The sequence below is a fragment of the Heterodontus francisci genome, unplaced genomic scaffold, assembly GCF_036365525.1.
Source record: "Heterodontus francisci isolate sHetFra1 unplaced genomic scaffold, sHetFra1.hap1 HAP1_SCAFFOLD_1133, whole genome shotgun sequence".
In the NCBI taxonomy this organism is placed as follows: Eukaryota; Metazoa; Chordata; class Chondrichthyes; order Heterodontiformes; family Heterodontidae; genus Heterodontus; species Heterodontus francisci.
The window spans coordinates 65,644-92,384 of NW_027142040.1; the positions used below are offsets into that span (position 1 = coordinate 65,644).

At 54.8% G+C, this 26,741-nt stretch overlaps 1 protein-coding gene across 1 annotated transcript in view; it reads right to left on the reverse strand.

Moving 5' to 3' along the window:
* Nucleotides 1–26,741, reverse strand: part of dedd (death effector domain containing) — a 72,249-nt gene that overhangs the window by 4,513 nt on the left and 40,995 nt on the right. The window lies entirely within an intron of this gene.

Below are 26,741 nucleotides of genomic sequence, written 5' to 3' on the forward strand. Positions count from 1 at the left end.
TCACAACACAATCAAGAGTTGACAGTTTTGTGAAAGGGAAATCGTGTTTGACAAATTTACTGGAGTTCTTTGAGGATGTAACAAGCAGGGTGGATAAAGGGAAACCGGTAGATGTAATATATCTGGATTTCCTAAAGGCATTCGACAAGATGCCACAGAAGAGGTTAGTTCACAATATAAGATGGTGTTGGGAAAGATACATTAGCATGGATAGAGAATTGGTGAACTAACAGAGAGTCGGGATAAATGAGTCATTTTCAGACTGACAAACTGTAACTAGTGGAGTGTCACAGGGATCAGTTCTGGGGCCTCAACTATTTACAATCTATATGAATGACTTGGATGAAGGGACCAAGTGTATTGTAGTCAAATTTGCTGATGATACAAAGATAGGTGGGAAAGCAAGTTGTGAGGACATAAAATGTCTGCAAAGAGGGAAAAAGAGACATACCGTCAAAGCTGTTCGTCTTGCACTCATCAGGACAGATGCAAGGAAGCCAAATTTCAAAGGGAGCATCAATTTATACCACATGGGTAAAGGGCACTGATTGGTCGAAGCATTGCCACGGAGAATGCACCAGAGAACTATTGTCCCCGGTGCTCTGTTCAAAAAAGCTGCAATGTGTGGACATATTCCTTTTGCTTGCAGAGGACATTTGTTGAAATTTGGCATTCATGTGTCTGTCCTCATGAGTGCAAGATGAAAAGCTTCAACAGCATATCTCTTTTTCCAGCAACACTCACATTCTGTCCTACCAAGCAACGACAGATATAGATCGGTTAAGTGAGCGGGCAAAAATTCAGCAGATGGAGTATAATGTGGGAAAATGTGAGGTTGTCCACTTTGGCAGGAAGAATAGAAAAGCAGAATATTATTGAAATGGAGAGAGAGTGCAGAATGGTGTGGGACAGAGGGATCTGGGTGTCCTGGTACATGAATCACAAATTCAGCATGCAGGTACAGCAAGTAATTCGGAAGACAAGTGGAATGTTGTCCTTTATTGGAAAGGGGATGGAGTATAAAAGTAGAGAAGTCTTGCTACAACTGTACAGGGTGTGGGTGAGACGGCACCTAGAGTACTGTGTACAGTTTTGGTCACCTTATTTAAGGAGGGATATACTTGCATTGGAAGCAGTTCAGAAAAGATTGACTCGGCTGATTCCTGGGATGAAGGGGTTGTCTTATGAGGAAAGGTTGAGCAGGTTGGGCCTGTACTCACTGGAGATTAGAAGAATGAGAGGTGATCTTATTGAAATGTATAATATTCTGAGAGGGATTGACAGGGTAGATGCTGAGAGGATATTTCCCCTCGTGGGGGAATCTAGAACTGGGGGACATAGTTTCAGAATAAGTGGGTCTCCCATTTAAGACGGAGATGAGGAGGAATTTCTTCTCTCTGAGGGTTGTTAATCTTTGGAATTCTCTTCCCGAGAGAGCAGTGGAGGCTGGGTCATTGAATATATTCAAGGCTGAGTTAGATTTTTGATCTGCAAGGGAATCGAGGGTTACGGGGGGGGGGGGGGGGGGAGATGGGGGGGCAGACAGGAAAGTGGAGTTAAGGCCACAATCAGATCAGCCATGATCTTACTGAATGGTGGAGCAGGCTCGAGGGGCTGAATGGCCTACTCCTGCTTCTATTCCTTATGTTCTTATATGTTATTATAGAAGCTTCGGGTGAGAGGAAGAGATGGGGAGCAGGAGGGGCAGGGGAGTGAGGCAAGGAAAGATGACCAGAGCGAGGGGATGGACGGGGGGGGGGGGGGGGAAGCGCGGAGCGGGTCGGGGGAGGCGGAGCAGGTCGAGGGGGGCGGAGCAGCTCTGGTCGGGGGGGGGGGGGGGGGGCGGAGGAGCAGAGGTAACATGGAAGCCGAATTTATAGAGTGCGTCAGGAATTGCTACTTAGAGCAATACGTTGCAGAACCTGGGAACAGGCTATTTTCGATCTAGTAATGCGTAATGAAGTAGGATTAATAAGAGAGGTCGTAGTTAAGGATCCTCTAGGGGGTAGTGATCCCAACATGGTAGAGTTTCAAATTCAGTTTGAGGGCGAGCAACTTGAGTCTCAAACCAGTGTCTTTAACTTAAACAAGGGCAATTACAGAGGTATGAAGCAAGTGTTATCTAAAGCGGGCTGGGAAAATAGACTACAGGGGAAGTTCAGTGGATGAGCAGTGGCAGACATTTAAGCAGATATTTCATAACGCTCAGCAAACATTTATCCTGGTCAAAAGAAAGGATTGGATGAGAAGGATGAACCATCTGTGGTTAATAAAGGCGGTTAAGGAGAGTATCCAATCAAAAACTAAGGCATAAAAAGCGGTGAAAACTAGTTGTAGGATTAGGAATTTTTGTTTTTTGGAACCAGCAACGGATGTCTAAAAACTAATAAAGAGGGAGAAAATTGATTATCAAAGTAAATTAGCAAGAAATATAAAAACAAACAGCAAGAGCTTCTACGGGTATATAAAAAGAGAGGAGCGAAAGAGAGCGTGGGGCCCTTGGAGGATGAGACTGGAGAATTGATAACGGCAAACAGGGAAATGGCAGATAATTTAAACCAATATTTTGCATCAGTCTTCACGGTGGAAGACACTATAAACATCCCACAGATATCAGATAAGCAAGGAGCTAATGGGAGGAAAGATCTTGTAACAGTCTCTATCACGAGGGAAAAGGTGCTGGACAAACTGATGGGACTAAAGGCAGACAAGTCGCCAGGACCTGATGGCCTGCACCCAAGGGTTTTAAAGGAAGTGCCTGCAGAGATAGTGGAGGCATTGGTCATAATATACCAGAACTAACTGGATTCCGGGAGGGTCCCAGCGGACTGGAAAACTGCTAATGTGACACCGCTGTTCAAGAAAGGAGGGAGACAGAAAGCAGGAAACGATAGACCAGTTAGCTTAACATCTGTCATTGGGAAAACGCAAGAGTCCATTATTAAGGAAGAAATAGCAGGGCATTTAGAAAAACATAATGCAATCAGAGTCAACATGGTTTTGTGAAAGGGAAATCATGTTTGATAAATTTGCTATAGAGTTCTTTGAGGATATGACAAGCAGAGTTGATAAAGGGGAACTGGTAGATGTAGTGTATTTGGATTTCCAGAAGGCATTCGATAAGGTGCCACATAAAAGGTTATTGCACAAGATAGAAGCTCACAATACTGGGGGATAATGTATCAGCGTGGATTGAGGATTGGTTAACTCACAGAAGACAGAGTTGGGATTAATGGGTCTTTTTCAGGTTGGAAAGACATAACTAGTGGAGTGCCACAAGGATCAATCCTAGGGCCTCAATTATTTACTATCGATATTACTGACTTGGAGGGGGGGGGGGAGGAGTGCAATAAATCGAATTTTGCTGACGATACAAAAATAGGTGGGAGGGCATGTTGTGATAAGGACACAAGGAGTCTGCAAGGGGATATAAATAAGTTAAGTGAGTGGGCAAAAACTTGGCAGATGGAGTTTAATGTAGGAAAGTGTGCTGTCATCCACTTTAGTAGGAAGAATCAAAAGGCAGATTATTACTTAGATGGAGAAAGACGACAAAATACTGCAGTACAGAGGGATCTGGGTGTTCTTGTACATGAAACACAAAAAGTTAGCATGCAGGTGCAGCAAGTAATGAAGAAGGCAAATTGAATTTTGGCCTTTATTGCTGGGGGTTAGAGTTTAAAAATAGGGATGTCTTGTTACAACTGTATGGGGTGTTGGTGAGGCCACACCTGGAGTACTGTGTACAGTTCTGGTCCCTGTATTTAAAGAACATACTAGCATTGGAGGCAGTTCAAGAATGTTTCACTAGGCTAATTCCTGGGATGAAGGGGTTGTCTTAACAAGAACGGATAAACAGGCTCGGCCTTTATTCATCAGAGTTTAGAAGAATGAGAGGTGATCTTATTGAAACGTACAAGAATCTGAGGGGGTAGATATTGAGAAGATGTTTCCACGAGTGGGGGAATCTCGAACTGGGGACATAGTTACAGAATAAGGGGGCACACATTTAAAACTGAGATGCAAAGGAATTTCTTCTCTCAGAGGGGAGTGAATGTCTGGATTTCACCACCCCAGAGGGTTGCAGAGGCGAGATCATTGAGAGAATTTAAAGAGGAGGCAGATAGATTTTTGAACTCTCTGGGAGTTGAGGGCGATGAGGAACTGACATGAAAGAGGAGTTCAGGTCTGAGGCAGAACAGCCATGATTGTATTGAATGGCGGGGCAGGCTTGAATGGCCGAATACTGTTTCTATTTCTCATGCTATGTTCTTACGAGAGAGGGGTAGAGTGGGCCGGATGGAGAGGGGAGTTGAGCAGACCGGGGGGAGGGGGGGGGGGGGGGGTGGAGAAGGCCGGAAGGAGGAGGGGGTGCGGGGAGGGCCGGAGGGAGTAGAGAGCCGGAGGGAGGAAGGGATGAGAGGGCTGGAGGGAGTCGGAGAGGAGAGGGCCGGAGGGAGGAGAGGACCGGAGGGAGCAGGGGAGGAGAGGGCCGGAGGGAGGAGACAGCAAGAGAAAGATAGGCTGCAGAGATAGGGAGGGTTGTCGGGGCTGAAGGAGGTTACAGAGATAGGGAGGGTTGTCGGGGCTGGAGGAGGTTACAGAGATAGGGAGGGTTGTCGGGGCTGGAGGAGGTTACAGAGTTACGGAGGGTTGTCGGGGCTGGAGGAGGTTACAGAGAAAGGGAGGGTTATAGGGGCTGGAGGAGGTTACAGAAATGGGGAGGGTTGTAGGGGCTGGAGGAGGTTACAGAGATAGTGAGGGCTGCAGGGGCTGGAGGAGGTTACAGAGATAGGGAGGGTTGTCGGGGCTGGAAGAGGTTGCAGAGATAGGGAGGGTTGTCGGGGCTGGAGGTGGTTACAGAGATACGGAGGGTTGTAGAGGCTGGAGGAGATTCCAGAGATAGGGAGGGCTTTCGGGGCAGCAGGAGGTTACAGAATTAGGGAGGGTTGTAGGGGCTGGAGGAGGTTACAGAGATAGGGAGGGTTGTAGGGGCTGGAGGAGGTTACAGAGATAGGGAGGGTTCTAGGGGCTGGAGGAGGTTACAGAGATAGGGAGGGGTTGCAGGGGCTGGAAGAGGTTACAGAGAATGGGAGGGTTGAAGAGGCTGGAGGAGGTTACAGAGATAGGGAGGGCTGCAGGAGGTTGCAGAGATAGGGAGGGTTGTAGGGACTGGAGGAGGTTACAGAGATAGGGATGGTTGTCGCGGCTGGAGGAGGTTACAGAGATAGGGAGTGTTGTCTGGGCTGGAGGAGGTTACAGAGATAGGAAGGGGTGTCGGGGCTGGAGGAGGTTAAAGAGATAGGGAGGGTTGCAGGGGCTGAAGGAAATTACAGAGATAGGGAGGGTTGCATGGACTGGAGGAGGTTACAGAGATAGGGAGGCCTGTAGGGGCTGGAGTACGTTGCAGAGATAGGGAGAGTTGTCGGGGCTGGAGGAGGTTACAGAGATAGGGAGGGTTGTCGGGGCTGGAGGTGGTTACAGAGATAGGGAGGGTTGTATGGACTGGAGGAGGTTACAGAGATGGGGTCGATTGCAGGGGCTGGAGGAGGTTCCAGAGAGACAGAGGTTTGTAGGGGCTGGAGGAGGTTACAGAGATGGGGAGTGTTGTCGCGGTGGAGGTGGTTACAGAGATGGGGAGGGTTGTCGCGGCAAGAGGAGGGTACAGACATATGGAGGGTTGTCGGGGCTGGAGCAGTTTACAGAGATAGGGTGGGTTGTCGGGGCTGGAGGAGGGTACATAGATAGGGAGGGCTGTAGGGGCTGGAGGAGGTTACAGAGATAGGGAGGGTTGTAGGGACTGGAAGAGGTTACAGTGATACGGAGGGTTGTAGGGGTTGGAGGAGTTTACAGAGATAGGGAGGGTTGTCGGGGCTGGAGGAGGTTACAGAGATAGGGAGGGTTGTCCGGGCTGGAGGAGGATACAGAAATAGGGAGCTTTTTCGGGGCAGGAGGAGGTTACAGAAATAGGGAGGGTGGTAGGGGCTGGAGAAGGTTACAGAGATGGGGAGGGTTGTAGGGGCTGGAGGATGTTACAGAGATAGGAAGGGTTGTAGGGGCTGGAGGAGGTTACAGAGATAGGGAGGGTTTCAGGGCTGGAGGAGGTTACAGAGATAGGGAGGGTTTCGGGGCTGGAGAAGGTTGCAGAGATCGTGAGTGTGGTCTGGACTGGAGGAGGTTACAGAGATGGGGAGGGTTTCAGGGGCTGGAGGAGGTTACAGAGATTTGTAGGAGCTGGAGGAGGTGACAGAGATAGGGAGAGTTGTCGATGCTGCAGGAGGTTACAGAGATAGGTAGGGTTGTCAGGGCTGGAGGAAGTTGCAGAGATAGGGAGAGTTGTAGGGGCTGGAGGAGGTTGCAGTGATCGGGAGGTTTGCAGGGGCTGGAGGAGGTTACAGAGATAGGGAGGGTTTCAGGGGCTGGAAGAGGTTACAGAGATAGGGAGGTTTGTCAGGACTGGATGCGACAGAGATGAGGAGGGTTGTCGGGGCTGGAGGAGGTTACAGAGATAGGGAGAGTTGCAGGGGCTGGAGGAGGTTACAGAGATCGGGAGGTTTGTCGGGGCTGGAGGAGGTTACAGAGATAGGGTGGGTTGTAGGGGCTGGAGAAGGTTACAGAGATAGGGAGGGCTGAAGGGGCTGGAGGAGGTTACAGAGATAGGGAGGGTTGTCGGGGCTGGAGGAGGTAACAGAGATAGGGAGAGTTGTCGGGGCTGGAGGAGGTTACAGAGATGGGGAGTGTTGAAGGAGCTGGAGGAGGTTACAGAGATAGGGAGGGTTCTCGGTGCTGCAGGAGGTTACAGAGATGGGGAGGTTTGACGGGGCTGGAGAAAATTACAGAGATAGGGAGAGTTGTCGATGCTGCAGGAGGTGACAGAGATAGGGAGGGTTGTTGGGGCTGCAGGAGGTTACAGAGATAGAGGGGCTTGTCGGGGCTGCAGGAGGTTTCAGAGATGGGGAGGGTTGTTGGGGCTGGAGGAGGTTACAGAGATAGGGAGGGGTTCCAGGAGCTGGAAGAGGTTACAGAGATAGGGAGGGCTGTAGGGGCTGGAGGAGGTTGCAGAGATAGGGAGGGTTGCAGGGACTGGAGGAGGTTACAGAGATAGGGATGGTTGTCACGGCTGGAGGAGGTGACAGAGATAGGGAGGGTTGTTGGGGCTGCAGGAGGTTACAGAGATAGAGAGGCTTGTCGGGGCTGCAGGAGGTTTCAGAGATGGGGAGGGTTGTATGGACTGGAGGAGGTTACAGAGATAGGGAGGCCTGTAGGGGCTGGAGTACGTTGCAGAGATAGGGAGAGTTGTCGGGGCTGGAGGAGGTTACAGAGATAGGGAGGGTTGTCGGGGCTGGAGGAGGTTACAGAGATAGGGAGGGTTGTATGGACTGGAGGAGGTTACAGAGATGGGGACGATTGCAGGGGCTGGAGGAGGTTACAGAGAGACAGAGGTTTGTAGGGGCTGGAGGAGGTTACAGAGATGGGGAGTGTTGTCGCGGTGGAGGTGGTTACAGAGATGGGGAGGGTTGTCGCGGCTAGAGGAGGGTACAGAGATATGGAGGGTTGTCGGGGCTGGAGGAGTTTGCAGAGATAGGGTGGGTTGACGGAGCTGGAGGAGGTTCCAGAGATAGGGAGGGTTGTCGGGGCTGGAGGAGGATACATAGATAGGGAGGGCTGTAGGGGCTGGAGGAGGTTACAGAGATAGGGAGGGTTGTTGGGACTGGAAGAGGTTACAGTGATACAGAGGGTTGTAGGGGTTGGAGGAGTTTACAGAGATAGGGAGGGTTGTCGGGGCTGGAGGAGGTTACAGAGACAGGGAGGGTTGTCGGGGCTGGAGGAGGTTACAGAGATAGGGAGGGTTGTCCGGGCTGGAGGAGGATACAGAAATAGGGAGGGTTTTCGGGGCAGGAGGAGGTTACAGAGATAGGGAGGGTGGTAGGGGCTGGAGGAGGTTACAGAGATAAGGGAGGGCTGCAGGGGCTGGATGAGGTTACAGAGATAGGGAGGGCTGCAGGGGCTGGAGGAGGTTACAGAGATAGGGAGGGTTTCAGGGCTGGAGGAGGTAACAGAGATAGGGAGGGTTTTGGGGCTGGAGAAGGTTGCAGAGATCGTGAGTGTGGTCTGGACTGGAGGAGGTTACAGAGATAGGGAGGTGTTGCAGGGGCTTGAAGAGGTTACAGAGAATGGGAGGGTTGAAGAGGCTGGAGGAGGTTGCAGAGATAGTGAGGGTTGTAGCGGCTGGAGGAGGTTACAGAGATAGGGAGAGTTGTCGATGCTGCAGGAGGTTAGAGATAGGGAGGGTTGTTGGGGCTGCAGGAGGTTACAGAGATAGAGAGGCTTGTCGGGGCTGCAGGAGGTTTCAGAGATGGGGAGGGTTGTTGGGGCTGGAGGAGGTTACAGAGATAGGGAGGGGTTCCAGGAGCTGGAAGAGGTTACAGAGATAGGGAGGGCTGTAGGGGCTGGAGGAGGTTGCAGAGATAGGGAGGGTTGCAGGGACTGGAGGAGGTTACAGAGATAGGGATGGTTGTCACGGCTGGAGGAGGTGACAGAGATAGGGAGGGCTGTCGGGGCTGGAGGAGGTTACAGAGATAGGAAGGGGTATCGGGGCTGGAGGAGGTTAAAGAGATAGGGAGGGTTGTATGGACTGGAGGAGGTTACAGAGATAGGGAGGCCTGTAGGGGCTGGAGTACGTTGCAGAGATAGGGAGAGTTGTCGGGGCTGGAGGAGGTTACAGAGATAGGGAGGGTTGTCGGGGCTGGAGGAGGTTACAGAGATAGGGAGGGTTGTATGGACTGGAGGAGGTTACAGAGATGGGGACGATTGCAGGGGCTGGAGGAGGTTACAGAGAGACAGAGGTTTGTAGGGGCTGGAGGAGGTTACAGAGATGGGGAGTGTTGTCGCGGTGGAGGTGGTTACAGAGATGGGGAGGGTTGTCGCGGCTAGAGGAGGGTACAGAGATATGGAGGGTTGTCGGGGCTGGAGGAGTTTGCAGAGATAGGGAGGGTTGACGGAGCTGGAGGAGGTTCCAGAGATAGGGAGGGTTGTCGGGGCTGGAGGAGGATACATAGATAGGGAGGGCTGTAGGGGCTGGAGGAGGTTACAGAGATAGGGAGGGTTGTTGGGACTGGAAGAGGTTACAGTGATACAGAGGATTGTAGGGGTTGGAGGAGTTTACAGAGATAGGGAGGGTTGTCGGGGCTGGAGGAGGTTACAGAGACAGGGAGGGTTGTCGGGGCTGGAGGAGGTTACAGAGATAGGGAGGGTTGTCCGGGCTGGAGGAGGATACAGAAATAGGGAGGGTTTTCGGGGCAGGAGGAGGTTACAGAGATAGGGAGGGTGGTAGGGGCTAGAGGAGGTTACAGAGATAAGGGAGGGCTGCAGGGGCTGGATGAGGTTACAGAGATAGGGAGGGCTGCAGGGGCTGGAGGAGGTTACAGAGATAGGGAGGGTTTCAGGGCTGGAGGAGGTAACAGAGATAGGGAGGGTTTTGGGGCTGGAGAAGGTTGCAGAGATCGTGAGTGTTGTCTGGACTGGAGGAGGTTACAGAGATAGGGAGGTGTTGCAGGGGCTTGAAGAGGTTACAGAGAATGGGAGGGTTGAAGAGGCTGGAGGAGGTTGCAGAGATAGTGAGGGTTGTAGCGGCTGGAGGAGGTTACAGAGATAGGGAGGGCTGTCGGGGCTGGAGGAGGTTACAGAGATAGGGAGTGTTGTCTGGGCTGGAGGAGGTTACAGAGATAGGAAGGGGTGTCGGGGCTGGAGGAGGTTAAAGAGATAGGGAGGGCAGTCGGGGCTGAAGGAAATTACAGAGATAGGGAGGGTTGTATGGACTGGAGGAGGTTACAGAGATAGGGAGGCCTGTAGGGGCTGGAGTACGTTGCAGAGATAGGGAGAGTTGTCGGGGCTGGAGGAAGTTACAGAGATAGGGAGGGTTGTCGGGGCTGGAGCACGTTGCAGAGATAGGGAGAGTTGTCGGGGCTGGAGGAGGTTACAGAGATAGGGAGGGTTGTCGGGGCTGGAGGAGGTTACAGAGATAGGGTGGGTTGACGGAGCTGGAAGAGGTTACAGTGATAGGGAGGGTTGTCGGGGCTGGAGGAGGTTACAGAGATAGGGAGGGTTGTCCGGGCTGGAGGAGGATACAGAAATAGGGCGGGTCTTCGGGGCAGGAGGAGGTTACAGAGATAGGGTGGGTGGGAGGGGCTGGAGGAGGTTACAGAGATAGGGAGGGCTGTCGGGGCTGGATGAGGTTACAAGAGATAGGGAGGGTTGTCGTGACTGGAGGAGGTTACAGAGATAGGGAGGGTTGTCGGGGCTGGAGGATGTTACAGAGATTGGGAGGGTTTCTGGGCTGGAGGAGGTTACAGAGATAGGGAGGGTTTCGGGGCTGGAGAAGGTTGCAGAGATCGTGAGTGTTATGAGGACTGGAGGAGGTTCCAGAGATGGGGAGGGTTTCAGGGGCTGGAGGAGGTTACAGAGATTTGTCGGAGCTGGAGGAGGTTACAGAGATAGGGAGGGTTGTTGGGGCTGCAGGAGGTTACAGAGATAGAGAGGCTTGTCGGGGCTGCAGGAGGTTTCAGAGATGGGGAGGGTTGTTGGGGCTGGAGGAGGTTACAGAGATAGGGAGGGGTTCCAGGAGCTGGAAGAGGTTACAGAGATAGGGAGGGCTGTAGGGGCTGGAGGAGGTTGCAGAGATAGGGAGGGTTGCAGGGACTGGAGGAGGTTACAGAGATAGGGATGGTTGTCACGGCTGGAGGAGGTGACAGAGATAGGGAGGGCTGTCGGGGCTGGAGGAGGTTACAGAGATAGGAAGGGGTATCGGGGCTGGAGGAGGTTAAAGAGATAGGGAGGGTTGTATGGACTGGAGGAGGTTACAGAGATAGGGAGGCCTGTCGGGGCTGGAGTACGTTGCAGAGATAGGGAGAGTTGTCGGGGCTGGAGGAGGTTACAGAGATAGGGAGGGTTGTCGGGGCTGGAGGAGGTTACAGAGATAGGGAGGGTTGTATGGACTGGAGGAGGTTACAGAGATGGGGACGATTGCAGGGGCTGGAGGAGGTTACAGAGAGACAGAGGTTTGTAGGGGCTGGAGGAGGTTACAGAGATGGGGAGTGTTGTCGCGGTGGAGGTGGTTACAGAGATGGGGAGGGTTGTCGCGGCTAGAGGAGGGTACAGAGATATGGAGGGTTGTCGGGGCTGGAGGAGTTTGCAGAGATAGGGAGGGTTGACGGAGCTGGAGGAGGTTCCAGAGATAGGGAGGGTTGTCGGGGCTGGAGGAGGATACATAGATAGGGAGGGCTGTAGGGGCTGGAGGAGGTTACAGAGATAGGGAGGGTTGTTGGGACTGGAAGAGGTTACAGTGATACAGAGGATTGTAGGGGTTGGAGGAGTTTACAGAGATAGGGAGGGTTGTCGGGGCTGGAGGAGGTTACAGAGACAGGGAGGGTTGTCGGGGCTGGAGGAGGTTACAGAGATAGGGAGGGTTGTCCGGGCTGGAGGAGGATACAGAAATAGGGAGGGTTTTCGGGGCAGGAGGAGGTTACAGAGATAGGGAGGGTGGTAGGGGCTAGAGGAGGTTACAGAGATAAGGGAGGGCTGCAGGGGCTGGATGAGGTTACAGAGATAGGGAGGGCTGCAGGGGCTGGAGGAGGTTACAGAGATAGGGAGGGTTTCAGGGCTGGAGGAGGTAACAGAGATAGGGAGGGTTTTGGGGCTGGAGAAGGTTGCAGAGATCGTGAGTGTTGTCTGGACTGGAGGAGGTTACAGAGATAGGGAGGTGTTGCAGGGGCTTGAAGAGGTTACAGAGAATGGGAGGGTTGAAGAGGCTGGAGGAGGTTGCAGAGATAGTGAGGGTTGTAGCGGCTGGAGGAGGTTACAGAGATAGGGAGGGCTGTCGGGGCTGGAGGAGGTTACAGAGATAGGGAGTGTTGTCTGGGCTGGAGGAGGTTACAGAGATAGGAAGGGGTGTCGGGGCTGGAGGAGGTTAAAGAGATAGGGAGGGCAGTCGGGGCTGAAGGAAATTACAGAGATAGGGAGGGTTGTATGGACTGGAAGAGGTTACAGAGATAGGGAGGCCTGTAGGGGCTGGAGTACGTTGCAGAGATAGGGAGAGTTGTCGGGGCTGGAGGAAGTTACAGAGATAGGGAGGGTTGACGGAGCTGGAAGAGGTTACAGTGATAGGGAGGGTTGTCGGGGCTGGAGGAGGTTACAGAGATAGGGAGGGTTGTCCGGGCTGGAGGAGGATACAGAAATAGGGCGGGTCTTCGGGGCAGGAGGAGGTTACAGAGATAGGGTGGGTGGGAGGGGCTGGAGGAGGTTACAGAGATAGGGAGGGCTGTCGGGGCTGGATGAGGTTACAAGAGATAGGGAGGGTTGTCGTGACTGGAGGAGGTTACAGAGATAGGGAGGGTTGTCGGGGCTGGAGGATGTTACAGAGATTGGGAGGGTTTCTGGGCTGGAGGAGGTTACAGAGATAGGGAGGGTTTCGGGGCTGGAGAAGGTTGCAGAGATCGTGAGTGTTATGAGGACTGGAGGAGGTTCCAGAGATGGGGAGGGTTTCAGGGGCTGGAGGAGGTTACAGAGATTTGTCGGAGCTGGAGGAGGTTACAGAGATAGGGAGGGTTGTTGGGGCTGCAGGAGGTTACAGAGATAGAGAGGCTTGTCGGGGCTGCAGGAGGTTTCAGAGATGGGGAGGGTTGTTGGGGCTGGAGGAGGTTACAGAGATAGGGAGGGGTTCCAGGAGCTGGAAGAGGTTACAGAGATAGGGAGGGCTGTAGGGGCTGGAGGAGGTTGCAGAGATAGGGAGGGTTGCAGGGACTGGAGGAGGTTACAGAGATAGGGATGGTTGTCACGGCTGGAGGAGGTGACAGAGATAGGGAGGGCTGTCGGGGCTGGAGGAGGTTACAGAGATAGGAAGGGGTATCGGGGCTGGAGGAGGTTAAAGAGATAGGGAGGGTTGTATGGACTGGAGGAGGTTACAGAGATAGGGAGGCCTGTCGGGGCTGGAGTACGTTGCAGAGATAGGGAGAGTTGTCGGGGCTGGAGGAGGTTACAGAGATAGGGAGGGTTGTCGGGGCTGGAGGAGGTTACAGAGATAGGGAGGGTTGTATGGACTGGAGGAGGTTACAGAGATGGGGACGATTGCAGGGGCTGGAGGAGGTTACAGAGAGACAGAGGTTTGTAGGGGCTGGAGGAGGTTACAGAGATGGGGAGTGTTGTCGCGGTGGAGGTGGTTACAGAGATGGGGAGGGTTGTCGCGGCTAGAGGAGGGTACAGAGATATGGAGGGTTGTCGGGGCTGGAGGAGTTTGCAGAGATAGGGTGGGTTGACGGAGCTGGAGGAGGTTCCAGAGATAGGGAGGGTTGTCGGGGCTGGAGGAGGTTACAGAGATAGGGAGGGTTGTTGGGACTGGAAGAGGTTACAGTGATACAGAGGGTTGTAGGGGTTGGAGGAGTTTACAGAGATAGGGAGGGCTGCAGGGGCTGGATGAGGTTACAGAGATAGGGAGGGCTGCAGGGGCTGGAGGAGGTTACAGAGATAGGGAGGGTTTCAGGGCTGGAGGAGGATACAGAGATAGGGAGGGTTTTGGGGCTGGAGAAGGTTGCAGAGATCGTGAGTGTTGTCTGGACTGGAGGAGGTTACAGAGATAGGGAGGTGTTGCAGGGGCTTGAAGAGGTTACAGAGAATGGGAGGGTTGAAGAGGCTGGAGGAGGTTGCAGAGATAGTGAGGGTTGTAGCGGCTGGAGGAGGTTACAGAGATAGGGAGGGCTGTCGGGGCTGGAGGAGGTTACAGAGATAGGGAGTGTTGTCTGGGCTGGAGGAGGTTACAGAGATAGGAAGGGGTGTCGGGGCTGGAGGAGGTTAAAGAGATAGGGAGGGCTGCAGGGGCTGAAGGAAATTACAGAGATAGGGAGGGTTGTATGGACTGGAGGAGGTTACAGAGATAGGGAGGCCTGTAGGGGCTGGAGTACGTTGCAGAGATAGGGAGAGTTGTCGGGGCTGGAGGAAGTTACAGAGATAGGGAGGGTTGTCGGGGCTGGAGGAGGTTACAGAGATAGGGTGGGTTGACGGAGCTGGAAGAGGTTACAGTGATACGGAGGGTTGTAGGGGCTGGAGGAGTTTGCAGAGATAGGGAGGGTTGTCGGGGCTGGAGGAGGTTACAGAGATAGGGAGGGTTGTCCGGGCTGGAGGAGGATACAGAAATAGGGCGGGTTGTCGGGGCAGGAGGAGGTTGCAGAGATAGGGTGGGTGGGAGGGGCTGGAGGAGGTTACAGAGATAGGGAGGGCTGTCGGGGCTGGATGAGGTTACAAGAGATAGGGAGGGTTGTCGTGACTGGAGGAGGTTACAGAGATAGGGAGGGTTGTCGGGGCTGGAGGATGTTACAGAGATTGGGAGGGTTTCTGGGCTGGAGGAGGTTACAGAGATAGGGAGGGTTTCGGGGCTGGAGAAGGTTGCAGAGATCGTGAGTGTTATGAGGACTGGAGGAGGTTCCAGAGATGGGGAGGGTTTCAGGGGCTGGAGGAGGTTACAGAGATTTGTCGGAGCTGGAGGAGGTTACAGAGATAGGGAGGATTGTCGGGGCTGGAGGAGGTTACAGAAACAGGGAGGGGTTGTCGGGGCTGGAGGAGGTTACAGAGATAGGGAGGGTTGTCGGGGCTGCAGGAGGTTACAGAGATAGGGAGGGTTGTTGGGGCTGCAGGAAGTTACAGAGATAGAGAGGCTTGTCGGGGCTGCAGGATGTTTCAGAGATAGGGAGGGGTTGCAGGGGCTGGAAGAGTTTACAGAGAATGGGAGGGTTGAAGAGGCTGGAGAAGGTTCCAGAGATAGTGAGGGTTGTAGCGGCTGGAGGAGGTTACAGAGATGGGGAGTGTTGTCGCGGTGGAGGTGGTTACAGAGATGGGGAGGGTTGTCGCGGCTAGAGGAGGGTACAGAGATATGGAGGGTCGTCGGGGCTGGAGGAGTTTGCAGAGATAGGGTGGGTTGACGGAGCTGGAGGAGGTTCCAGAGATAGGGAGGGTTGTCGGGGCTGGAGGAGGATACATAGATAGGGAGGGCTGTAGGGGCTGGAGGAGGTTACAGAGATAGGGAGGGTTGTTGGGACTGGAAGAGGTTACAGTGATACAGAGGGTTGTAGGGGTTGGAGGAGTTTACAGAGATAGGGAGGGTTGTCGGGGCTGGAGGAGGTTACAGAGACAGGGAGGGTTGTCGGGGCTGGAGGAGGTTACAGAGATAGGGAGGGTTGTCCGGGCTGGAGGAGGATACAGAAATAGGGAGGGTTTTCGGGGCAGGAGGAGGTTACAGAGATAGGGAGGGTGGTAGGGGCTGGAGGAGGTTACAGAGATAAGGGAGGGCTGCAGGGGCTGGATGAGGTTACAGAGATAGGGAGGGCTGCAGGGGCTGGAGGAGGTTACAGAGATAGGGAGGGTTTTGGGGCTGGAGAAGGTTGCAGAGATCGTGAGTGTTGTCTGGACTGGAGGAGGTTACAGAGATAGGGAGGTGTTGCAGGGGCTTGAAGAGGTTACAGAGAATGGGAGGGTTGAAGAGGCTGGAGGAGGTTGCAGAGATAGTGAGGGTTGTAGCGGCTGGAGGAGGTTACAGAGATAGGGAGGGCTGTCGGGGCTGGAGGAGGTTACAGAGATAGGGAGTGTTGTCTGGGCTGGAGGAGGTTACAGAGATAGGAAGGGGTGTCGGGGCTGGAGGAGGTTAAAGAGATAGGGAGGGCTGCAGGGGCTGAAGGAAATTACAGAGATAGGGAGGGTTGTATGGACTGGAGGAGGTTACAGAGATAGGGAGGCCTGTAGGGGCTGGAGTACATTGCAGAGATAGGGAGAGTTGTCGGGGCTGGAGGAAGTTACAGAGATAGGGAGGGTTGTCGGGGCTGGAGCACGTTGCAGAGATAGGGAGAGTTGTCGGGGCTGGAGGAGGTTACAGAGATAGGGAGGGTTGTCGGGGCTGGAGGAGGTTACAGAGATAGGGTGGGTTGACGGAGCTGGAAGAGGTTACAGTGATACGGAGGGTTGTAGGGGTTGGAGGAGTTTGCAGAGATAGGGAGGGTTGTCGGGGCTGGAGGAGGTTACAGAGATAGGGAGGGTTGTCCGGGCTGTAGGAGGATACAGAAATAGGGCGGGTTTTCGGGGCAGGAGGAGGTTACAGAGATAGGGTGGGTGGGAGGGGCTGGAGGAGGTTACAGAGATAGGGAGGGCTGTCGGGGCTGGATGAGGTTACAAGAGATAGGGAGGGTTGTCGTGACTGGAGGAGATTACAGAGATAGGGAGGGTTGTCGGGGCTGGAGGATGTTACAGAGATTGGGAGGGTTTCTGGGCTGGAGGAGGTTACAGAGATAGGGAGGGTTTCGGGGCTGGAGAAGGTTGCAGAGATCGTGAGTGTTATGAGGACTGGAGGAGGTTCCAGAGATGGGGAGGGTTTCAGGGGCTGGAGGAGGTTACAGAGATTTGTCGGAGCTGGAGGAGGTTACAGAGATAGGGAGGATTGTCGGGGCTGGAGGAGGTTACAGAAACAGGGAGGGGTTGTCGGGGCTGGAGGAGGTTACAGAGATAGGGAGGGTTGTCGGGGCTGCAGGAGGTTACAGAGATAGGGAGGGTTGTTGGGGCTGCAGGAAGTTACAGAGATAGAGAGGCTTGTCGGGGCTGCAGGATGTTTCAGAGATAGGGAGGGGTTGCAGGGGCTGGAAGAGTTTACAGAGAATGGGAGGGTTGAAGAGGCTGGAGAAGGTTCCAGAGATAGGGAGGGTTGTAGCGGCTGGAGGAGGTTACAGAGATGGGGAGTGTTGTCGCGGTGGAGGTGGTTACAGAGATGGGGAGGGTTGTCGCGGCTAGTGGAGGGTACAGAGATATGGAGGGTTGTCGGGGCTGGAGGAGTTTGCAGAGATAGGGTGGGTTGACGGAGCTGGAGGAGGTTCCAGAGATAGGGAGGGTTGTCGGGGCTGGAGGAGGATACATAGATAGGGAGGGCTGTAGGGGCTGGAGGAGGTTACAGAGATAGGGAGGGTTGTTGGGACTGGAAGAGGTTACAGTGATACAGAGGGTTGTAGGGGTTGGAGGAGTTTACAGAGATAGGGAGGGTTGTCGGGGCTGGAGGAGGTTACAGAGACAGGGAGGGTTGTCGGGGCTGGAGGAGGTTACAGAGATAGGGAGGGTTGTCCGGGCTGGAGGAGGATACAGAAATAGGGAGGGTTTTCGGGGCAGGAGGAGGTTACAGAGATAGGGAGGGTGGTAGGGGCTAGAGGAGGTTACAGAGATAAGGGAGGGCTGCAGGGGCTGGATGAGGTTACAGAGATAGGGAGGGCTGCAGGGGCTGGAGGAGGTTACAGAGATAGGGAGGGTTTCAGGGCTGGAGGAGGTAACAGAGATAGGGAGGGTTTTGGGGCTGGAGAAGGTTGCAGAGATCGTGAGTGTTGTCTGGACTGGAGGAGGTTACAGAGATAGGGAGGTGTTGCAGGGGCTTGAAGAGGTTACAGAGAATGGGAGGGTTGAAGAGGCTGGAGGAGGTTGCAGAGATAGTGAGGGTTGTAGCGGCTGGAGGAGGTTACAGAGATAGGGAGGGCTGTCGGGGCTGGAGGAGGTTACAGAGATAGGGAGTGTTGTCTGGGCTGGAGGAGGTTACAGAGATAGGAAGGGGTGTCGGGGCTGGAGGAGGTTGAAGAGATAGGGAGGGCTGCAGGGGCTGAAGGAAATTACAGAGATAGGGAGGGTTGTATGGACTGGAGGAGGTTACAGAGATAGGGAGGCCTGTAGGGGCTGGAGTACGTTGCAGAGATAGGGAGAGTTGTCAGGGCTGGAGGAAGTTACAGAGATAGGGAGGGTTGTCGGGGCTGGAGCACGTTGCAGAGATAGGGAGAGTTGTCGGGGCTGGAGGAGGTTACAGAGATAGGGAGGGTTGTCGGGGCTGGAGGAGGTTACAGAGATAGGGTGGGTTGACGGAGCTGGAAGAGGTTACAGTGATACGGAGGGTTGTAGGGGTTGGAGGAGTTTGCAGAGATAGGGAGGGTTGTCCGGGCTGGAGGAGGATACAGAAATAGGGCGGGTTTTCGGGGCAGGAGGAGGTTACAGAGATAGGGTGGGTGGGAGGGGCTGGCGGAGGTTACAGAGATAGGGAGGGCTGTCGGGGCTGGATGAGGTTACAAGAGATAGGGAGGGTTGTCGTGACTGGAGGAGGTTACAGAGATAGGGAGGGTTGTCGGGGCTGGAGGATGTTACAGAGATTGGGAGGGTTTCTGGGCTGGAGGAGGTTACAGAGATAGGGAGGGTTTCGGGGCTGGAGAAGGTTGCAGAGATCGTGAGTGTTATGAGTACTGGAGGAGGTTCCAGAGATGGGGAGGGTTTCAGGGGCTGGAGGAGGTTACAGAGATTTGTCGGAGCTGGAGGAGGTTACAGAGATAGGGAGGGTTGTTGGGGCTGCAGGAGGTTACAGAGATAGAGAGGCTTGTCGGGGCTGCAGGAGGTTTCAGAGATGGGGAGGGTTGTTGGGGCTGGAGGAGGTTACAGAGATAGGGAGGGGTTCCAGGAGCTGGAAGAGGTTACAGAGATAGGGAGGGCTGTCGGGGCTGGAGGAGGTTGCAGAGATAGGGAGGGTTGCAGGGACTGGAGGAGGTTACAGAGATAGGGATGGTTGTCACGGCTGGAGGAGGTGACAGAGATAGGGAGGGCTGTCGGGGCTGGAGGAGGTTACAGAGAAAGGAAGGGGTATCGGGGCTGGAGGAGGTTAAAGAGATAGGGAGGGTTGTATGGACTGGAGGAGGTTACAGAGATAGGGAGGCCTGTAGGGGCTGGAGTACGTTGCAGAGATAGGGAGAGTTGTCGGGGCTGGAGGAGGTTACAGAGATAGGGAGGGTTGTCGGGGCTGGAGGAGGTTACAGAGATAGGGAGGGTTGTATGGACTGGAGGAGGTTACAGAGATGGGGACGATTGCAGGGGCTGGAGGAGGTTACAGAGAGACAGAGGTTTGTAGGGGCTGGAGGAGGTTACAGAGATGGGGAGTGTTGTCGCGGTGGAGGTGGTTACAGAGATGGGGAGGGTTGTCGCGGCTAGAGGAGGGTACAGAGATATGGAGGGTTGTCGGGGCTGGAGGAGTTTGCAGAGATAGGGTGGGTTGACGGAGCTGGAGGAGGTTCCAGAGATAGGGAGGGTTGTCGGGGCTGGAGGAGGATACATAGATAGGGAGGGCTGTAGGGGCTGGAGGAGGTTACAGAGATAGGGAGGGTTGTTGGGACTGGAAGAGGTTACAGTGATACAGAGGGTTGTAGGGGTTGGAGGAGTTTACAGAGATAGGGAGGGCTGCAGGGGCTGGATGAGGTTACAGAGATAGGGAGGGCTGGAGGAGGTTACAGAGATAGGGAGGGTTTCAGGGCTGGAGGAGGATACAGAGATAGGGAGGGTTTTGGGGCTGGAGAAGGTTGCAGAGATCGTGAGTGTTGTCTGGACTGGAGGAGGTTACAGAGATAGGGAGGTGTTGCAGGGGCTTGAAGAGGTTACAGAGAATGGGAGGGTTGAAGAGGCTGGAGGAGGTTGCAGAGATAGTGAGGGTTGTAGCGGCTGGAGGAGGTTACAGAGATAGGGAGTGTTGTCTGGGCTGGAGGAGGTTACAGAGATAGGAAGGGGTGTCGGGGCTGGAGGAGGTTAAAGAGATAGGGAGGGCTGCAGGGGCTGAAGGAAATTACAGAGATAGGGAGGGTTGTATGGACTGGAGGAGGTTACAGAGATAGGGAGGCCTGTAGGGGCTGGAGTACGTTGCAGAGATAGGGAGAGTTGTCGGGGCTGGAGGAAGTTACAGAGATAGGGAGGGTTGTCGGGGCTGGAGCACGTTGCAGAGATAGGGAGAGTTGTCGGGGCTGGAGGAGGTTACAGAGATAGGGAGGGTTGTCGGGGCTGGAGGAGGTTACAGAGATAGGGTGGGTTGACGGAGCTGGAAGAGGTTACAGTGATACGGAGGGTTGTAGGGGTTGGAGGAGTTTGCAGAGATAGGGAGGGTTGTCGGGGCTGGAGGAGGTTACAGAGATAGGGAGGGTTGTCCGGGCTGGAGGAGGATACAGAAATAGGGCGGGTTTTCGGGGCAGGAGGAGGTTACAGAGATAGGGTGGGTGGGAGGGGCTGGAGGAGGTTACAGAGATAGGGAGGGCTGTCGGGGCTGGATGAGGTTACAAGAGATAGGGAGGGTTGTCGTGACTGGAGGAGATTACAGAGATAGGGAGGGTTGTCGGGGCTGGAGGATGTTACAGAGATTGGGAGGGTTTCTGGGCTGGAGGAGGTTACAGAGATCGGGAGGGTTTCGGGGCTGGAGAAGGTTGCAGAGATCGTGAGTGTTATGAGGACTGGAGGAGGTTCCAGAGATGGGGAGGGTTTCAGGGGCTGGAGGAGGTTACAGAGATTTGTCGGAGCTGGAGGAGGTTACAGAGATAGGGAGGATTGTCGGGGCTGGAGGAGGTTACAGAAACAGGGAGGGGTTGTCGGGGCTGGAGGAGGTTACAGAGATAGGGAGGGTTGTCGGGGCTGCAGGAGGTTACAGAGATAGGGAGGGTTGTTGGGGCTGCAGGAAGTTACAGAGATAGAGAGGCTTGTCGGGGCTGCAGGATGTTTCAGAGATAGGGAGGGGTTGCAGGGGCTGGAAGAGTTTACAGAGAATGGGAGGGTTGAAGAGGCTGGAGAAGGTTCCAGAGATAGTGAGGGTTGTAGCGGCTGGAGGAGGTTACAGAGATGGGGAGTGTTGTCGCGGTAGAGGTGGTTACAGAGATGGGGAGGGTTGTCGCGGCTAGAGGAGGGTACAGAGATATGGTGGGTTGTCGGGGCTGGAGGAGTTTGCAGAGATAGGGTGGGTTGACGGAGCTGGAGGAGGTTCCAGAGATAGGGAGGGTTGTCGGGGCTGGAGGAGGATACATAGATAGGGAGGGCTGTAGGGGCTGGAGGAGGTTACAGAGATAGGGAGGGTTGTTGGGACTGGAAGAGGTTACAGTGATACAGAGGGTTGTAGGGGCTGGAGGAGGTTACAGAGACAGGGAGGGTTGTCGGGGCTGGAGGAGGTTACAGAGATAGGGAGGGTTGTCCGGGCTGGAGGAGGATACAGAAATAGGGAGGGTTTTCGGGGCAGGAGGAGGTTACAGAGATAGGGAGGGTGGTAGGGGCTGGAGGAGGTTACAGAGATAAGGGAGGGCTGCAGGGGCTGGATGAGGTTACAGAGATAGGGAGGGCTGCAGGGGCTGGAGGAGGTTACAGAGATAGGGAGGGTTTCAGGGCTGGAGGAGGTAACAGAGATAGGGAGGGTTTTGGGGCTGGAGAAGGTTGCAGAGATCGTGAGTGTTGTCTGGACTGGAGGAGGTTACAGAGATAGGGAGGTGTTGCAGGGGCTTGAAGAGGTTACAGAGAATGGGAGGGTTGAAGAGGCTGGAGGAGGTTGCAGAGATAGTGAGGGTTGTAGCGGCTGGAGGAGGTTCCAGAGATAGGGAGGGCTGTCGGGGCTGGAGGAGGTTACAGAGATAGGGAGTGTTGTCTGGGCTGGAGGAGGTTACAGAGATAGGAAGGGGTGTCGGGGCTGGAGGAGGTTAGAGATAGGGAAGGCTGCAGGGGCTGAAGGAAATTACAGAGATAGGGAGGGTTGTATGGACTGGAGGAGGTTACAGAGATAGGGAGGCCTGTAGGGGCTGGAGTACGTTGCAGAGATAGGGAGAGTTGTCGGGGCTGGAGGAAGTTACAGAGATAGGGAGGGTTGTCGGGGCTGGAGCACGTTGCAGAGATAGGGAGAGTTGTCGGGGCTGGAGGAGGTTACAGAGATAGGGAGGGTTGTCGGGGCTGGAGGAGGTTACAGAGATAGGGTGGGTTGACGGAGCTGGAAGAGGTTACAGTGATACGGAGGGTTGTAGGGGTTGGAGGAGTTTGCAGAGATAGGGAGGGTTGTCGGGGCTGGAGGAGGTTACAGAGATAGGGTGGGTTGACGGAGCTGGAAGAGGTTACAGTGATACGGAGGGTTGTAGGGGTTGGAGGAGTTTGCAGAGATAGGGAGGGTTGTCGGGGCTGGAGGAGGTTACAGAGATAGGGAGGGTTGTCCGGGCTGGAGGAGGATACAGAAATAGGGCGGGTTTTCGGGGCAGGAGGAGGTTACAGAGATAGGGTGGGTGGGAGGGGCTGGAGGAGGTTACAGAGATAGGGAGGGCTCTCGGGGCTGGATGAGGTTACAAGAGATAGGGAGGGTTATCGTGACTGGAGGAGGTTACAGAGATAGGGAGGGTTGTCGGGGCTGGAGGATGTTACAGAGATTGGGAGGGTTTCTGGGCTGGAGGAGGTTACAGAGATAGGGAGGGTTTCGGGGCTGGAGAAGGTTGCAGAGATCGTGAGTGTTATGAGGACTGGAGGAGGTTCCAGAGATGGGGAGGGTTTCAGGGGCTGGAGGAGGTTACAGAGATTTGTCGGAGCTGGAGGAGGTTACAGAGATAGGGAGGATTGTCGGGGCTGGAGGAGGTTACACAAACAGGGAGGGGTTGTCGGGGCTGGAGGAGGTTACAGAGATAGGGAGGGTTGTCGGGGCTGCAGGAGGTTACAGAGATAGGGAGGGTTGTTGGGGCTGCAGGAAGTTACAGAGATAGAGAGGCTTGTCGGGGCTGCAGGATGTTTCAGAGATAGGGAGGGGTTGCAGGGGCTGGAAGAGTTTACAGAGAATGGGAGGGTTGAAGAGGCTGGAGAATGTTCCAGAGATAGTGAGGGTTGTAGCGGCTGGAGGAGGTTACAGAGATAGGGAGGGCTGTAGGGGCTGGAGGAGGTTACTGAGATAGGGAGGGTTGTAGGGACTGGAGGAGGTTACAGAGATAGGGATGGTTGTCGCGGCTGGAGGAGGTTACAGAGATAGGGAGGGCTGTCGGGGCTGGAGGAGGTTACAGAGATAGGGAGTGTTGTCTGGGCTGGAGGAGGTGACAGAGATAGGAAGGGATGTCGGGGCTGGAGGAGGTTAAAGAGAGAAGGAGGGTTGTCAGGGCTGGAGGAAGTTGCAGAGATAGCGAGAGTTGTAGGGGCTGGAGGAGGTTACAGTGATCGGGAGGTTTGTAGGGGCTGCTGGAGGTTACAGAGATAGGGAGGGTTTCAGGGGCTGGAAGAGGTTACAGAGATAGGGAGGTTTGTCAGGACTGGATGCGACAGAGATGAGGAGGGTTGTCGGGGTTGGAGGAGGTTACAGAGATAGGGAGAGTTGCAGGGGCTGGAGGAGGTTTCAGAGATCGGGAGGTTTGTCGGGGCTGGAGGAGGTTACAGAGATAGGGTGGGTTGCAGGGGCTGGAGAAGGTTACAGAGATAGGGAGGGTTGAAGGGGCTGGAGGAGGTTACAGAGATAGGGAGGGTTGTCGGGGCTGGAGGAGTTAACAGAGATAGGGAGGGTTGTAGGGGCTGAAGGAAATTACAGAGACAGGGAGGGTTGTATGGATTGGAGGAGGTTACAGAGATTGGGAGGGCAGTCGGGGCTGGAGGAGGTAACAGAGATAGGGAGAGTTGTCGGGGCTGGAGGAGGTTACACAGATAGGGAGGGTTGAAGGAGCTGGAGGAGGTTACAGAGATAGGGAGGGTTCTCGGTGCTGCAGGAGGTTACAGAGATGGGGAGGGTTGACGGGGCTGGAGAAGATTACAGAGATAGGGAGAGTTGTCGATGCTGCAGGAGGTTACAGAGATAGGTAGGGTTGTTGGGGGTGCAGGAGGTTACAGAGATAGAGAGGCTTGTCGGGGCTGCAGGAGGTTTCAGAGATGGGGAGGGTTGTTGGGGCTGGAGGAGGTTACAGAGATAGGGAGGGGGTGCAGGAGCTGGAAGAGGTTACAGAGAATGGGAGGGTTGAAGAGGCTGGAGGAGGTTACAGAGATAGGGAGGGCTGTCGGGGCTGGAGGAGGTTGCAGAGATAGGGAGGGTTGTTGGGACTGGAGGAGGTTACAGAGATAGGGATGGTTGTCGCGGCTGGAGGAGGTGACAGAGATAGGGAGGGCTGTCGGGGCTGGAGGAGGTTCCAGAGATAGGAAGGGGTATCGGGGCTGGAGGAGGTTAAAGAGATAGGGAGGGTTGTATGGACTGGAGGAGGTTACAGAGATGTGGACGATTGCAGGGGCTGGAGGAGGTTACAGAGAGACAGAGGTTTGTAGGGGCTGGAGGAGGTTACAGAGATGGGGAGGGTTGTCGCGGCTAGAGGAGGGTACAGAGATATGGAGGGTTGTCGGGGCTGGAGGAGTTTGCAGAGATAGGGTGGGTTGACGGAGCTGGAAGAGGTTCCAGAGATAGGGAGGGTTGCCAGGGCTGGAGGAGGATACATAGATAGGGAGGGCTGTAGGGGCTGGAGGAGGTTACAGAGATAGGGAGGGTTGTTGGGACTGGAAGAGGTTACAGTGATACGGAGGGTTGTTGGGGTTGGAGGAGTTTACAGAGATAGGGAGGGTTGTCGGGGCTGGAGGAGGTTACAGAGATAGGGAGGGTTGTCCGGGCTGGAGGAGTATACAGAAATAGGGAGGGTTTTCGGGGCAGGAGGAGGTTACAGAGATAGGGAGGGTGGTAGGGGCTGGAGGAGGTTACAGAGATAAGGGAGGGCTGCAGGGGCTGGATGAGGTTACAGAGATAGGGAGGGTTGCAGGGACTGGAGGTGGTACAGAGATAGGGAGGGTTGTAGGGGCTGGAGGAGGTTAAAGAGATAGGGAGGGTTGTAGTGACTGGAGAAGGTTACAGAGATAGGGAGGGTTGTAGGGGCTGGAGGAGGTTACAGAGATAGGGAGGGTTGTCGGGGCTGGTGGAGGTTACAGAGATAGGGAGGGTTGTCCGGGCTGGAGGAGGATACAGAAATAGGGCGGGTTATCGGGGCAGGAGGAGGTTACAAGAGATAGGGAGGGTTGTAGTGACTGGAGGAGGTTACAGAGATAGGGAGGGTTGTCGGGGCTGGAGGATGTTACAGAGATAGGGAGGGTTTCTGGGCAGGAGGAGGTTACAGAGATAGGGAGGGTTTCGGGGCTGGAGAAGGTTGCAGAAATCGTGAGTGTTGAAAGGACTGGAGGAGGTTACAGAGATTTGTAGGAGCTGGAGGAGGTTACAGAGATAGGGAGGATTGTCGGGGCTGGAGGAGGTTACAGAAACAGGGAGGGGTTGTCGGGGCTGGAGGAGGTTACAGAGATGGGGAGGGTTGAAGGGGCTGGAGGAGGTTACAGAGATAGGGAGGGTTGTCGGGCCTGGAGGAGGTTATAGAGATGGGGAGGGTTGTAGGGGCTGGAGAAGATTACAGAGAAAGGGAAGGTTGTCGGGGCTGGAGGAGGTTACAGAGATCGGGAGGGTTGTAGGGGCTGAAGGAAATTACAGAGATAGGGAGGGCTGCAGGGGCTGGAGGAGGTTACAGAGATAGGGAGGGTGGCCGGGGCTGGAGCACGTTGCAGAGACTGGGAGAGTTGTGGGGGCTGGAGGAGGTTACAGAGATGGGGACGGCTGCAGGGGCTGGAGGAGGTTACAGAGATACAGAGGTTTGTCGGGGCTGGAGGAGGTTACAGAGATGGGGAGGGTTGTCGGGGCTGGAGGTGGTTACAGAGATAGGGAGGGTTGTCGGGACTGGAGGAGGTTACAGAGATAGGGTGGGTTGCAGGGGCTGGAGAAGGTTACGGAGATAGGGAGGGCTGTAGGGGCTGTAGGAGGTTACAGAGATAGGGAGTGTTGTCGCGGTGGAGGTGGTTACAGAGATGGGGAAGGTTGTCGCGGCTGGAGGAGGTAACAGAGATAGGGTGGGTTGACGGAGCTGGAAGAGGTTACAGTGATACGGAGGGTTGTAGGGTTTGGAGGAGTTTACAGAGATAGGGAGGGTTGTCGGGGCTGGAGGAGGTTACAGAGATAGGGAGGGTTGTAGGGGCTGGAGGAGGTTACAGAGATAGGGAGGGTTGTCCGGGCTGGAGGAGGATACAGAAATAGGGCGGGTTTTCGGGGCAGGAGGAGGTTACAGAGATAGGGAGGGTGGGAGGGGCTGGAGGAGGTTACAGAGATCGGGAGGGCTGTGGGGGCTGGATGAGGTTACAAGAGATAGGGAGGGTTGTAGTGACTGGAGGAGGTTACAGAGATAGGGAGGGTTGTCGGGGCTGGAGGATGTTACAGAGATAGGGAGGGTTTCTGGGCAGGAGGAGGTTACAGAGATAGGGAGGGTTTCGGGGCTGGAGAAGGTTGCAGAGATCGTGAGTGTTGGAAGGACTGGAGGAGGTTACAGAGATGGGGAGGATTGTCGGGGCTGGAGGAGGTTACAGAAACAGGGAGAGGTTGTCGGGGCTGGAGGAGGTTCCAGAGATGGGGAGGGTTGAAGGGGCTGGAGGAGGTTACAGAGATAGATAGGGTTGTCGGGCCTGGAGGAGGTTGTAGAGATGGGGAGGGTTGTAGGGGCTGGAGAAGATTACAGAGAAAGGGAAGGTTGTCGGGGATGCAGGACGTTACAGAGAAAGGGAGGGTTGTCGGGGCTGGAGGAGGTTACAGAGATCGGGAGGGTTGTAGGGGCTGAAGGAAATTACAGAGATAGGGAGGGCTGCAGGGGCTGGAGGAGGTTACAGAGATAGGGAGGGTGGCCGGGGCTGGAGTACGTTGCAGAGACTGGGAGAGTTGTGGGGGCTGGAGGAGGTTACAGAGATGGGGACGGTTGCAGGGGCTGGAGGAGGTTACAGAGATACAGAGGTTTGTCGGGGCTGGAGGAGGTTACAGAGATGGGGAGGGTTGTCGGGGCTGGAGGTGGTTACAGAGATGGGGAGGGTTGTCGGGGCTGGAGGTGGTTACAGAGATA